The sequence below is a fragment of the Danio rerio genome, chromosome 8 (genome assembly GCF_052040795.2).
Source record: "Danio rerio strain M-AB ecotype USA chromosome 8, GRCz13ab, whole genome shotgun sequence".
In the NCBI taxonomy this organism is placed as follows: Eukaryota; Metazoa; Chordata; class Actinopteri; order Cypriniformes; family Danionidae; genus Danio; species Danio rerio.
The window spans coordinates 28,791,016-28,803,823 of NC_141028.1; the positions used below are offsets into that span (position 1 = coordinate 28,791,016).

Here is a 12,808-nt window from a genome sequence, read left to right on the forward strand (position 1 = left end):
TGGTTTAATTTTCTACTTAACACAATATACAAATCATTTGTTTGATAAACATATGCATATGTTATGTCTAAAACTTAATATAAATAACACATAGAAACTAATAGTGTAACAGCAGACCAATGTCCAGCATCATTTAAAACAAGTACAACTGGATACTGTTCAAACAGTGCAAAAGAAATGAACTGAAACACCACAGTACGTGACATAAATGTTTAAAGACTGCAACAAATGCCATATATCCAAATCCAGCTGAGCATATTACATGACGAAGAGTAAAACAGATACTCTACATGTTAGTGACTGTGTTGGTGTGAATGACAACAAATGCATTTGCTCCCACATGCAAAAAAAAAATACAGTAGCTACTAACTTTTTTCCTCTGTTTTGTAGCCCGGCAGAAGTGAAAGAGAGAGAGAGCGAGAGGCAAAACTGTCCCGTCAGCTGCCCTAGATCTTCCATACTAACACAGCAGGTGGAATATGACACTCTCTGAAGAGTGTGTGTGTATGTGTGTGATGTATGTGTGTGTGTGTGTGTGTTATAAGTAAAGTGAGTTCATTGAGAAGTTTAATGATATGCTGTGCAAAGGTTGAACAGGATGCCCCTTTACTACCTCTCTCACACTTTCCCTAATCCAACCCAATGTGTTCTACTGTAGCTGACTGCAAATATGGACGTGATTTACTGTATGTGGGAGGCAAAATGAATGAGATGTGTCATTTGCTCACCATTAACTGTTAATATCTTTTCCACTGAAGGTAGCTAGAGACTTCCGAAATAGGAGAAAAAAACATTATGGAAGTCATTAAGGCTACCATGGATGGTCTGGTCATCAGAACATAAGAAACTCATACAGGATTGAAACAAGTGGAGCATGAGCCCATTTTTATTTCTGGGTGAACAATGCCTTTAACACTTGACTGGCAACTGCTGTAAGTGTGAAAACATTTTTAAGGCAAGCTGCATTAATTAGGAGCTGCGACACCGCACATTAAAATACACACAAATGTGTTAAACTGGTGGACTGATAGTCTGCCTCTCAGATGTTCATTCTTTATTAAATCAATTGACAAACAGTTTTAACCAGCACAGACTTATTATACATAAACACAAGAGTTTATTTAATGTAATATTTCTACAATTTCAAGACAAAAGTGATCTGCTTCCCTTAAAGCGCAGGTTTCAAACTGAGTTCCTGGAGGGCCGCAGCTCTACACAATTTAGCTCCAACTCTAATTAAAAACACCTGATCAAACTAATTTAGTACTTCAGTCTTGTTTGAAACCTACAGGTACGTGTGTTGAAACAGGGTTGAAACTAAACTATGCAGGGCTGCAGCCCTCCATGAACTGAGTTTGACACCTCTCGATTTCCACCCATCACTATTTAATTGACAGAGACAACATAACTAAAGAGCGGAAGTGAAAGCAGCGTGAGTGGTGTAGCTTGTAAAGCGCATGGCAACATGTTTTGACACGATCGATCATCAACCGTTTTGAATTCAGCATCTGATGAACTCATTCTTCTTTTTTTCCATTACATATCAGATTGGGAATACATTTATTTTTAATAGAAAGAACATTTTTTGTTTAATAATAAAAAAAAATTAAATGTGAAAAAGTCACAAGTGGCTCTTAGGTATTTAATAATGTTTGGCCCATGTGTTTAAACAGCATCTAAATAGTTATTTAAAATTTTCTATAAACAGTATTTTTCCACCTGGTGTCAAATGTTAGCGACATCCTAATATAACTAATTCGTATTTACAACGAATCAAATTTACATTTTTAGTACTGCTTCAGTGAACTTGAACAAGTATACTAAAAGCCATTAATTTTTACTAATTTTATTAGTATTTTTTATCAAAGTGTGCTTTTAATGTCTTCAAAATAAGTTAAGTCTTTGCAGACTATAAATACATGTACTACATATCATTTATTTAAAAAATGTGGGCAATTCATTATAGAATCATTTTATTAAAAAACATTATATTATCCTTTATCCTTTTTAAAAAAAAATCAACTATAGGGGTGCGGCCGGGTAGAGGACCCTACAAGACAATGTGCTCAGGGGCCACTGAATTCTCATATATACTTCTGCGTGCTGTTTGTGTTGCTCTGTAATAACACTTTCGAAACGCTGTGGCAGTGAGGTTTTTATGTTCCTCTGTGTCGAGTTTCTTCACTGGTGTTTTGTTTTTTCTGAACGCTACCTTAATGCAGAAGTGGCTCAAACTCACACCTTTTGAGGTGGGAACCATCTGACGTGCAACAACTTTATTCATAAGGTAAACACAAAACAAAACTTTCCATCTGGGGCTACTTCACAGGACTCGATATTTGTAAACAATTACTCCACAACGGGGTTGGTGCTAAATTGAATATGGTTGTGGCCGGAAGTTAACGAGAAATATTTATATTATTTATTAAATTTCTCATTTATTGTATTTTATTAACATCTACAACCACCCCAACTCTGAACCCAACTGTCACAGCAACATTAGTTTTACAGAGTATTATTTATGTTATTTATTAAATTACCCAATAAATTGTATTCTTTAACACCTACACCCAGCCCAACCCTAAACCCAACCGTAAGAGTAGTGTAAAAATATGAATTATTGTTAAACAGTGTCATTAAAAAATGCAATCTAGACTTTACCCTCCAATGGGTTCGCGCAGCTCTTCGTCCTGCCCACAGTCATCAGCGATACGAAGCCGACCAATCACATAGCTTGCTCAATGGGGTATTATGACGTGTAGTTACTTTTTTTGAAAGGTGTGCATCAGCATCGGCGACGGCCACAGAAAGGGCTATGCCACCACGCAAAGGTAGCACCGGGTCAAACGAGTGAGCTTGACACAGAAGTATAAACCAGCCTTTAAAGTCACCACTTCGTAAGTATTTCAGGCTTAAAGATGTTCACTTCTGACTGGAATTTGCCTATTACCTTGTAAGTGCTATGGCTCCTTCTATTAGATCTTGATCTACAGCACAACCTCTGAAGTTATATTTTTGCAGGTCTTTGCAGGTCCAGCATAGAGCTGGCCAAATAATCCAAAAGTAATCGAACTCAACTTGATTTAATTTTTTCCAGGACAATTTTTTTTAAATTACTTTTCTACAGTGTAAAGTCACATCACATGACCCCGCTCCATTATTTCACCGAAATGTCGAGCATAGACAACATAAACACTGACAAAACAGAGCAAACAAGAGCAGCTTGTATCAAAGGAATAAAATGCATGTTTACTTTACAAAAATATTCAACAAAAATAAATAAATAAATAAATAAATAAATTAAAAAAAAATCGTTTATTAATTGTAATTGAGTTAAAATGTTCAATTAATTGAGATTTTGATTTTAGACCAAATCGCCTAGCACTAGGTCAGCGTTTCTCAATATTGGTCCTCGCACCCCACCGCTCTGTACATTCCACTTCACTTCTAACACAAACATAATTGCCCTAATAAGTGGGGTCCAGAAGATATTCTGCCATCATTTCAGCTTTATATCTTCCATTCAAATTACATTTTAAGTTAGTGTGCAATATGCAAATTTATATTGTATATATTCAAGGAAGTATATTATGTAACCGTCATGCTTCAAGTAAGAAGACATTGCAGTCAATGCATTTGTGTGAATGAATCTGTGAATGAACATTTCTCATGCTTAAAGAGCAATGAAGGGAGTAGGAAGCAATACACACTGTGTAGGGACATGTTAATTGAAACACAGTTCATGCATGGAGCTCATCTAATGAGCTGGTTATCTAAATCAGGCATGCAATAAGAGAGATGATATGCAAAATATAAAGAGTGGTGCTTGGGATAGGTCATACAAGACTATTCAACAACAAAAATATATATTTTTTTAATTGTCGCCATAACCGATAAACTGGACTAATAGTAGGTCCAAATATGTTTTTGTCCTTGTTTATTGAAGGACAAAAATTCCCCATGAATACATTATTCAATAAATGTATACCAAATGCCATTTCATGGTACGCAAGAATTATTAATGGCCTGTACATTTTCTCAATTCGCCGTTGGCAAGTGTGGAAAGAAGCTATTTTCAGACTTGACTACCTTCATGATTTATTATGTTTAAATACAGCAGCACACATATTCACATTCAAGTAACTCATATAGAGATCAGACAACTGTAATGCTCTTGAGGAGTAAATAGCCTCAATCAAGGGCATTAGAGAAGCAGGCATCAGCTGACCCCAACAATAACTTCAGCACAGTGATAGCCAAACATATCACCAACATGACAGTCAAGATTTATGACTAGAACGTTCATCAGTTTAGCATGCATGTGGATACATGCGGATAAGGATAAATAAAAATAAATAAATAAATAAAGAAGGGAGGGGGACAATCAAAAAATGAGGTAATGGACTGTTCATTCTCAGATTCTCATTGCTCAATGAATGCTTACAGGAGAGAGAAAGATAGAATTTTCTCAAAGATAACAGATTAGAAGTGTTCTATGGTGTAAGATGAATAGAAGGTGCTATTTAGAGAGCAAGATAGCTGATTTATTTATTTTAAATGACAATCATAGGTACATTTGAAAAAAAGAAACTTGTTTATTTGCACCCAGGATGCATATATTTGATTTGATATAAGCAAACATAACAGTTATAATGCAATAAGTGGTGGCAATTCTGAATGTTCTACATCATAATCCTTTATCATTCTACTAAGTTCAAGAAACAATTCGTATAAGTATCAACTATGGATGTGCATTTTAGAAGTGAGGCAGATATGATACATTAAATATATATATGAAGCAGCTATACCGGTTTGATCCGATTCAACACTTATACAATGTGATTGGATGCAATGCAAAGAAAACAAGATTTTTTTATTTCCTTAACTGCCAGGCTAAGCTCAGTTGCTCTAAAACTGATAAGAATGCATCTGATATTACACCTTACTCTCTCATATACAGTAGGATCTTATTATAGTCATACAGATTTTTTTATTTAGTTTTATGGCAGCTTTACAATTTACAATTAGCTGAATAAATAGCATAACAGAATTTAAAATTGTTCTTTAAAGCCTTAAAAACACAAAAAAGTAAAAAAAAAATCTATTAAATAAGGAAATATTGGGAAAGAATAGTACATTTTACCATATTTGCTAGAGGATACATTGGAGCTTGGGACTGCTTACACTATTTACCCATTATTATGGCCAGACAGAATCTGTATAGTAACTTAAAACGTAATATATGAAATAAAAAAATGTTTTTTTTTTTACTTTTATTTAATGTGTATAGCGCAAATCCATTTAAATCCACTTATTTGATAAACAAAGCAAGTCTTCCATATAATATATCTACTAAAGTACAGAAAATATTACTTTACAAACTTTACTGTTTATAATTTAAAATCAACACTTTCATATTAGTCAATATTATTACTGATATTAATATAGAAACTGAAAAATTATAAATTTATACAAGTAAATAAATAGACTCAGTCATATGCTTAAAATCTGTGGAAATCTGTGCATTTCTGCATGATTCTGTGTGGGGCTACTCATTATTCCCTTTTCACTTTTAATACATACGTATGCAGGTTTAAAATTTGACATAAGACATTTAATTTCAACAACAAATATCTAAGTAAAATGCACTTAAACCCCAAAAGTGTACAGATTTATAATGATTGATAATTTACAAATGCATTGAAAACATTAAATGAGACATAATGAAAGTGACTAGGAATTGAGGATTGCGTCAATGTTATGAGTTGGGAAAGAGAACATGTTGCTTAAGCAGTAATAAACATGTTCACTATGTTTCACTTAACAATAAGAAATTCTTGGCTGAATTTTCAGTAATTATGACTTGCAGCCAAAATACCAGCCTTTGTAATCACACATCAGCCTTTAATGCCACACAACTCCGGAACTATGCTGTGTCTTAGAAAAGCAAATCAGTGACAGTCATATTTGTGATAAGCACTTGTAATCAGACTGCGTGTTTTGTTGTTTGACTGCATGGAAATAAGTGAGTCACAATCACTGGTGAGGTAATAAGGGGTGAATATTAACATGGTACAGGACTGACTTCACATCATCAGAAAATACAGAAAGGGCAATATTATCATCAAAATAACGAGTCTGCATTATTCAAAACACGGTTCAAGATCCCATTAAATGGAGTTCTGTCCATTTCAAAATGTCCCAATAGAGAGCAATAAAGCAATGATTGCTTTGCTGAAAACCTTCATATACAGCAAAGCTGCTCTTTGAGTGTAAAGAAATGGCAAAGTTACAAAGCACAAAATCTACTTCAAAGGGAGTTTTCCTCAATCTCAGTACAGGGTATCAGGAAATAGGGTACATGATACCAGTATATCAGTCAGCGTTTTGTGCACTATAAGAAAACTGTATATGAAAAGTTTAAATTTTGAAAAGTAATTTCATAGGCATAATCTTGGAACACCAGTGAGTTGGTTTTAAAACAGGTTGACTTAATCAATACTTAATTGAAATGACAAGCAAAAATATTACTTTTTTTGGAAACATATGCAGGAGTCTAATTATTTAAAGATGTAAAATAAGTCTCTGATGTTCCTGGAGTGTGTATGTGAAATTTCAGCTCAAAATAACACAATATTGTTTTACAACACATTGAAACTGCCTATTTTAAGCTTTGAGCCTAACGGTGTCATTTTGGTGACTGTTGCTTTAAATTCAAATGAGATTGTGCTCCCAGCCCTATTTTCAAAAGAGGGTGGAGCTAGAAATGCCTGTGTCGAAGCAGATTCAAAAACTACATGTGTGTTACAAATGGCACACTATAGACTATGCACTTTTGCACTATATACTATGTATGAAGTGTCGACCCAAATGGAACACAAATGTTTTTTTACTAAAAGCATAATCAAACTGTCGCCCTGATGTTTGTTAGTTGCCAAATCAGTGAAATAAATGATCAAACTAAAATGTAATACCTGCCATGATTATTCACCTTCTGAAGGAGGTATAATCACTTTCGTAGGAAAATAATAAATTAAGTAATCCAACATGAGCGCCCGAAAGCTCCGCCCCTCCGCTATGTGAGCAAAGCAGCAGCCGTTGAGTGCGAGAAGTGTCCAACATCCTATACTTCATTTTAACGGTTGAATAAGTACATCATCAGTTAATCAAAGTGCACTTATTATTTTTAGAGTTCTCAATGTGAATGCACTACTTACACTATTTACACTACAAAATGACGTAAAATAAAGCATAAGTATGCAATTTGGGATGCACCTAAGACTAACATCCCATGCTAATAAGGAAGAGATTGTCACTAGTGGGCGGGGCTTTCCCCTTCTAATGACATGATAAAAAGGGAGAATGTCAACAAAAGAGTTTAGCCATTAAAAGCTGGTTCTATTCCCCGACTGTTGCCACACACAACTGTTTAACACCTCAAAAGTGATTTTTCCATAATAGGTCCCCTTTAAATCTAATACCGCAATACCATGTCACTTGCATGAGTTTGACACTCACATTTCAAAATTCAGACAAATAAGTCATGCATCATTTTTTCAAATATTTCCATAATCCATTGCACTTGCTTGTTCTACACAATAAGAAAGAAAATATCTGCTGCTACTTTAATTTTCCCACAACTTTAAAAAGAATCAAAAGCCAAGTGAAACTTCAGCTAGCACTATCGGAAATTCAAGTCTACTCAAAGAGAGGGAGAGAGAATGAGTTATCGCAGATTAGTTGGGAGCACATCCTACTCATATGTCTAATAATATTAGATTAAAACTGAGCCCGGAACTGTCTCTAACTTGATGGTGGTGATTTAGCCTGACCTTTAATGCTGCTTTAGTGTCATTTAAAGCCTTACATCTTAAATTATGGTGATTCCTTTTGATCCGAGCGTGAAAATGATCTTTATGGGTGAGCTGAGCTCTTGACTGCTTCAATCCAGCTGCTTGATCTGGGTATATGTTGAGATGTTTCATCCTCTGCCTTGCATTTAAATGAGACAGCCGGCATGTCAGGCAGTTTAGGCTCTGGACTGCTTTCAGTCGCCTTCTTTCCCCAACACACTCACACTGATAAAACACCTGTCTGGGATGCAAACAACCAGCTTTAATGTGAATCTTAATAATACATATACAAGCACCTGGACAAACATCCTTATGGAAATATAACCATTTTTATACAAATCAACCTAATCGAAATCCGAAGAGCTAATGTCCCCCTTAATAGCTCATTAATGTCAGTAGGATAAACTAAAAGCATTGATCAGCTGGAGAGCGTGTGTGAGTGTATGTGGAGCGAAGGGAGAAAAAGCTTTTAGCTGCATTATCAGTCCTCCCCTTTGTGATGTCATAATGAGAGAAGATTGCCTAGCAACCCACACTGCTGCCTAGAGACAGATAGATGGGGAATTCAAACTTGAACAGCCCCTATATGGCATAATGTACGGCGAACACAAGCTCACCTGTATGGAACCAATCTTCTCTCTTAATACAGCCAGCCATTTATCATAACTTATTAGCTCATATTTGCCATTCCCAAACGCATAATCGGCATAAACAGGAATAACCAGCCTTCTGTAGGTGCACGGCAGTCGACAGCTGTTACGCTGAAACAATTATGCAGACAGGCCATTAAGGCAATTTAGAAACATCAATATCGCATAAGTCAGATGTATAGCCAAGTGCACTTAAACGCCTGCTTTTGACGGCTGTGGCGAGGACATGCTCTATAACATAACAAGGTGCACTATGCTATAATTGGGAAATTAACTACACAAGTAGCACAGAAGTGTTTGTAAGTGTTTGTGTATGCATTTAGCATCTCATTCGTTAACAGCAGGTCTTTGTAGGGCCATCTGCACTGCTACTCTCTCTTCCAGGAGATAAATAAGCATTGTTCACATCTACACTGACAGGCCCGTGTCTGGGAGCATGTGTCCGTATGACTTTCCATCTTGATAAGTCATTATTTTGTCAATACACATGCCCTGCGCTCTGACATGTCAAAATGACACAAGCAATAACAAAGTTCCTGATTAGCTGATAGAGCAGCTTGGCCAAACTGAAACACTTGCGTTTGACCAGTGCAAGCATTGCCAAGGTCGCGCATCTCATGCCTATTAAACCCTGCATCATCAATGCTTTCAAAATTGAATTGAAATACGTGTAAAATTCAGGCTGATCTCAAGAGGAAACGTAACTATTTTACATTAAGTTTAGTGTCTAATTTGTACAAATTCCTTTCGAGTTCAGTCATATAAAAATGTGCAATTTTTAAAAGGAGTCGTGGCACCAAACCCCACCACTAAACAAGGGCTGCACGATATATCGTTTCAGCATTGATATCGCTATGTGATCTTTCGCAATAGTCACGGTGTGAGTGTACGCAATGTTGAGTCTGGATTATAATTGATCATTTTGCAAGTGTTTTTTGAGGCCAGTGACTGTGTGCGGGTTTTAAAAGAAATCAAAATTTAAAGAAATTTAAATCGAAGGCTATGCAGTATTATTTTAAATTTGATTATTCAATTACTTTTACCTGAATACATTGACTCTTCGGAAAACAATAAAATGCTGTTCATTTAATCTGCATATTTTTCTTTATTGAATTTATCTACGCTCATAGATTGTGTTTTCCTTTTTATGCACTCCCCTACAGAATCATACCAATCAATCTAAAGTGATAAATTCTTTCCAAACAGTTTTTCAACTCATCTAGTAAAATGGTTATTATATCACAATATAGAATATCGCAGAATTAAAACGAAATATTGCAATGTTTAATTTTTCCAGTATCATGCAGCCTTACCTTAAACCCAATCGTCATTGGGGGGATAAACAAAACGTTTCTAAGTTGTACAAATGACATTTTACATCATATTAAATGACCAAAATTGCAAAACTTTTTTTACATGCAAGTGTAGTTGCAAATACAACAACAACAAAAGTCACGGTAAGCAGTGTTACATTGTCAACCAGTGTAAAGTATGGGAAAAATTTAACAACATTCTCATACCTGTCAACATTGGGATATAAAAAAAAACTAGATTCTCCCCCCTCCCAAAAAAAAAAAAAAAAAAAAAAGGATTCTCTGTCCAAAAAACAACAACTCAAGCCTACCCAGAAGAACTCCAAAAATGACCTCAAACTCCTTAATATGTTAATTCGGAGCAGTTTAATTGTATACAAGTCTATTTGAAACTGCTACAAATGATAGATAAAACATAGTAAACATTAAAAAAATCAAAAATAAAAGATTTAGCCTATTAAAATAAATGGCCCGTACATAAAGTCATAAAATACCGTTCACTTTTTATTTACTTTATTTAAATACTGAATAAAGTTACTATAATAACTAATTATTCAAGAGCAGTAAATCTCTAATTTTAATACATTCTTTTGTTTGACAACAGGTGTGTCACTTTAAGAATCCACAGATCTAACATTACAATAAAAGCATTTGATTACTTTTATAACCATTTTTTGAAATTATTTGTGTTTAAAATAAAACGAATGCATTTACATATTAATAAGTGTATTTGTCGGTTTAAAAACCATCCAAATTCAAGTGTCTACTTTTACTCCTTTTCAAATCGTGTGCGCAGAAGCTGATCCGGGAACAATGTGTTCATCACTAAGGAGCACGTCCGTCAGTAAATACTATTACATGAGTGGGCTGATTCAGAGGTTGCATAGGAAAGGTGAATGTTTCTGTTTTAATATTAATTTTAAGGTACTTTCAAACCAAAACAAAGTGAAAGCATAATTCTCTTGAACAGCTCTTGCAATTATATCACATTTGAAATCGGCTCTTTGATGGTTCTTTCACTTCTAATAGAAAGATTAAAAATACGGGACAAATATGAGAAAATACTTAAACGAGATAAGAGCAGGAAAGAAAGGTAAAATACACAAAAACAAGAAGGTTGACAAGTATGGATACCTATTCTGACCTGTACTATATTTAAATATGTTTTCATTTATTAAAAATATTCAGTATTGGTGGCAAAAATGTAAAAATCTAGTGGTAAGGAATACAGTGGTAAAGTTTGAAGACTTAAAATGACAATTAATGAGTATCTTCGAATTGCACAGTGATTCTTAATGATAGCTGTAAAGTATAAATACTTAAAGACTTAAAATAAAGACTTAAAATTAGAATTAATGAGCATATTAGAGCTGCAGTGCAATCCTTAAAGATAGCTGAAAAATATAAAGACCTAAAATGAGAATTAATGAGTATATTAGAGCTGAACTGCAATCAATAAAGATAGCGGTAATATATAAAGACTTAAATTGACAATTAATAAGTATTTTAGCGCTGCAGTGCGATCCTTAAGGATAGCGGCAAAGTATAAAGACTTAAATTAACAATTAATATGTATATTAGAGCTGCACTGCAATCTTTAAAGATAGCTGTAAAGTATAAAGACTTAATGACAATTAAAGAGTTTATTAGAGCTGTACTGCAATCCTTAAAAGACAGTGGTAAAGTATAAAGACTTAATGACAATTAACGATTATATTACAGCTGCACTGTAATCCTTAAATAGGTAAAGTATGCAGACTTAAAATGACAATTAATGAGTATAGCTGTACTGTGATTCTTTTAACACGGCATTAGCTGACTCTGTCTAAAATTGCATGACAAGATTTTTTTTTTGCTATTATACTGTTACACTGAATGACATTTTAATGGGTTTCTTTTGTAAAGTGTGATAGAAAAAATATATAATTGTCATCATTTTAGGAAATAGAAAACCTCTATTCGTCTTTGACGAGCACAAACAAACCAAGCCCAAGGCAGAAAAGTGCCTCTCCTGGAGTGGATGTGGGGCATTAGACACAAGATCACAATCTGCTGAGCTCTCAATGAAGTGCTGAATGAAATCAGAGAGAGCTGCAGGCAAGAGCCTCATGGTGATCCTCCGAGTGTTAGAATTCATCTGTGGACATGAGACGAGCTTCTACTGCGGAATACAAGCATTTTATATGCTTTAAAGTCATTTCATAGTAGAATCATATGGGTATTCAAAGTGTACAGCTAGTCAATATCATGAATATTTAGAAGGAATTTGTTTTGCAATAAACTGTGGCTACATTATTCCACTTGCTTTACGATTGCTTATTAAATAAATACTGCATGTAAACTGACTAATAATTGGACAAATTAAAAATGATTATTATACAACTTATCTGACCTCATTACGACCGACGTTTTTTTGAAATACGGTTAAAAAAATTATGTAAAAATGTATTCTGCTTCATTTACAGTAAAAAGTCACCTTTTCACTAAATTTACAATTTATAGTTTGAGTAAATGATATGAGTTTGAGTAAAACTAATTTTGTTTATTCTGTTTGTTTGCTTGCTTTACTCAATGGAATTTCTTTCAAAATAAAAACAAAAATATTGCTATTAAAATAAAGATTAGTTTGTTTGTTTTTTGTATGAAATGAAAATCTGTCATGTTTTCAGACTAGGGCTGCACAATATATCAGTTCATCATCGATATTGCAATGTGCACATCTGCAATAGTCACATCACAGGTTATGCAAATGAGTCTGAATTATAGTTGACCAGGAGCTACAGAATTGTTTTACTGTATGTATAAAGAATTTCTATGATTTAAAATTAAAAATTCTTTCTTAGAAATTTGTCTTGTTTCTAGTCCAATTATCTGCACTTCAAAGTTAAAACAAGATTATTTTGCTAACACCAGTGGCAAAAATTTTTTGCTTGTTTTAACTCTAAATTTTGACTTATTCTTCTGAAGTTGATTACGAAACAATATTTTACTT

General features: G+C 34.2%; 1 protein-coding gene and 1 long non-coding RNA gene across 6 annotated transcripts in view; both read right to left on the reverse strand.

Moving 5' to 3' along the window:
- Positions 1-12,808, reverse strand: part of LOC147842651 (uncharacterized) — a 464,331-nt gene that overhangs the window by 290,473 nt on the left and 161,050 nt on the right. The window lies entirely within an intron of this gene.
- kazna (kazrin, periplakin interacting protein a) overlaps positions 1-12,808 on the reverse strand; it is a 154,683-nt gene that overhangs the window by 63,328 nt on the left and 78,547 nt on the right. Inside the window, exon 1 of one of the 5 annotated variants that reach the window (XM_087262549.1) lies at positions 371-462. The exons of the other annotated variants lie outside the window; for them this stretch is intronic. The gene's annotated coding sequence lies outside the window, so the exon portion shown is untranslated. Of the gene's footprint in view, positions 1-370; positions 463-12,808 lie in introns of those variants that run through there. 5 annotated transcript variants of the gene reach the window in all.